Source organism: Lepisma saccharinum, chromosome 2 (genome assembly GCF_977018435.1).
Source record: "Lepisma saccharinum chromosome 2, izLepSacc3.1, whole genome shotgun sequence".
Taxonomy (NCBI): Eukaryota; Metazoa; Arthropoda; class Insecta; order Zygentoma; family Lepismatidae; genus Lepisma; species Lepisma saccharinum.
This window is the reverse complement of record NC_139230.1, coordinates 75,479,992-75,482,468: the sequence shown is the minus strand read 5'-3', so window position 1 is coordinate 75,482,468 and position 2,477 is coordinate 75,479,992. Positions and strand designations below refer to the sequence as shown.

The window sequence follows — 2,477 nt, the reverse complement described above, 5'->3', positions numbered from 1 at the left end:
ATACTCGCTTCGACGGTACATATATTAAAATTGGAACGATATAGAGAAGAGCAGCATGACTGCTGCGCAAGGATGACATATAAAACGCTCACCACAAATTCTGCAAACACTGCCACGTCACAAGCAAAACAAAAGATGGGTACAGCGAATCCCTACAGACAAACGTATCGAATTCCAAATAACCAAAATTGAAAAAAGAATTACAGTTTCCACAACGTGCTGTCTCTTTAAGTATGATACCAGGGGCGGCGCTAGAAATTTTTGACCGGGTGGGCAAAGCTGTATATTGATAGATTAGGGTGGGCAGGTATACATGTAAGGCCACATACTGCATATGTATCCCCTTCTCTCTTACACTCCCGATTTTCCTTCACTTCTTTTCCCTTTCCTTTTTATCTTTTCTGTTTTACTCCCTAATCCCTTCTTATATCTTTCTTTCTCAGCTTGTTACCTCTTTCTCCCTTTCACTTTCTCTCGTTCCATTCTTCAAATGTTTCTCTTAACTGCCATGCACACACACACACACATCAAATGTATGTGTGTATCTGTTTGGTGTCTTTGTCCTCTTCCTTTTCTAATCTATTCTCACATCTTGTTCCACTTCTCTGTCTCCTATGGACACAATTATTTCACGGTAAGTGTTTGTGTGTGTGCAGCCATATATTCTAATCACATTCTTTCCTTCATGTCAATGTAGTGAAATAAATGTGAATTGGTTGCGTCACACTTTGTCCTTAAAGTGCACAAAATGCAAGGCACAACTTCTCAACTTTATACAGGGTGAGGCAAAAAGATGTTAACAATAAATGGGTGTTTAATCACTTTCAATTACAAGCAGGGATTTGGTTACAGGGTTTCAATTTGGCACCCATCCCTATCAATGCACTCATTGAGTCTGTTCATTGTTGTTTGTAAGGCCCTCTGGACCATTTGGGCAGGAATTCCAGCGATGACGTGAGTGATGCGGTGTTTCAGGTCGTCTAGGTTGCGAGGTTTGCTGGCGTAGACCCGATCCTTGACCATGCCCCACAGCCAAAAATTGCATGGCGTCAGGTCGGCTGAACGTGCTGGCCATGGGAGAGGACCACCTCTACCAATCCAGCGTTTACCTAACGTGTCGTTCAGGTAATCCCGAACCAGCAGACTGTAATGGGCAGGGGCGCCGTATTGCTGAAAGTACCCTCGCTGGAAAATGGTAAGTGGTACCTCCATGAACGTGCTGAGCATGGCAAGGTAATTCTCTCCCCGGACGGTCTGTTCTTCAAAAAAGAACGGTCCAATCACTCCAAATTTGCTCACGGCACACCAAACGTTCACCTTAGGGAAATCCTGCATGTGCTCTCGAACTTCCTTCGGGTGCTCAGTCGCCTATATGATACAATTGTGCTTGTTCACACGACCGCTGATGTGGAATGTTGCTTCGTTAGAAAACATGAACAGAATGTCAGGCTCAATGTTCACCATTTCGAATATTTAGTCTCCCATACAGTGTTAACATATTTTTGCCTCACCCTGTATATTAGGCGACAGTGATAGAAATTGTGATGGTAGCCAATGGTGAAGGATTAAATTGCTTTTTCGTAATTTAAATGCATGTTCCTGATCATATTATTTTCATCATATCTGAATGTTTGCAGTAACGGCGATCGAGCGCCAAAACTTGGGGGCAAGGACAGTTTAATTTTTTTGTAGAAAGTCTTAACATTAAGAGGCCATAGTGCGGGTGCAACAAGTGGCAAAATGTGGAGAGGGGAGGAGGAACGCGCCCTCGCTCCTCCTAATCGCCGCCACTGGATAATTGGATTAAAATTAATGTCTTATTGGGAATGTAAACACACACACACACACACACACCCCTGTTTTCCCACCCTCCATTAAGAGGAAGCTGGACTTTTCACGCCAAAGCGAGGAAGTTTTAAAAGTGCTCTGATTGGACTGAGATTTTTATACGTAATAGAGGTACTCCCGAGGATAGCGGGAATCTGGGTGTGGCTGCTATACACTCCATGGAAGTTGAGATATTGACAATGAATGGGCGGACAAGCACAGCACCCCCAAGAGAGGAAGGTGCAAACTTAAGAGTATTGCGAGGAATCGTTATTCATTTGTTATTTCTTAGGTCACACACTGCGTTGACGAAACGTTATGTAAGAGGAAGCCACAAGCACCAAACCCCGAAGCGAGGAACCAACTAAACACAATAGTGTCCGTAAAACGTGAATAGAGAGGAACTACGTGTCACGTTATGATGAGTGACGGGTGATTCGAAGCGCGCGCTGGTGTTTGACGTTCCTAACTCGGCCCCCATTGGCTGCGCTACCTGTCAGCAATCTGCCGTCGATCACGCGGCAACCCAAGCACCGCCCTCCATACCAAATCATATGGGAATAAATGTTGCAACAATGTGCGAGAGCGTCTCCGCGCCAAAAGGGGTGGAACAAGCTGGTTTCGGATGGCTTAGTAACGGTGCAAGCGGT

General features: G+C 44.8%; 1 pseudogene; it reads left to right on the top strand.

Moving 5' to 3' along the window:
• Nucleotides 1-101, top strand: LOC145984578 (U6 spliceosomal RNA; annotated as a pseudogene).
• The last annotated feature ends 2,376 nt before the right edge of the window (nucleotides 102-2,477 follow it).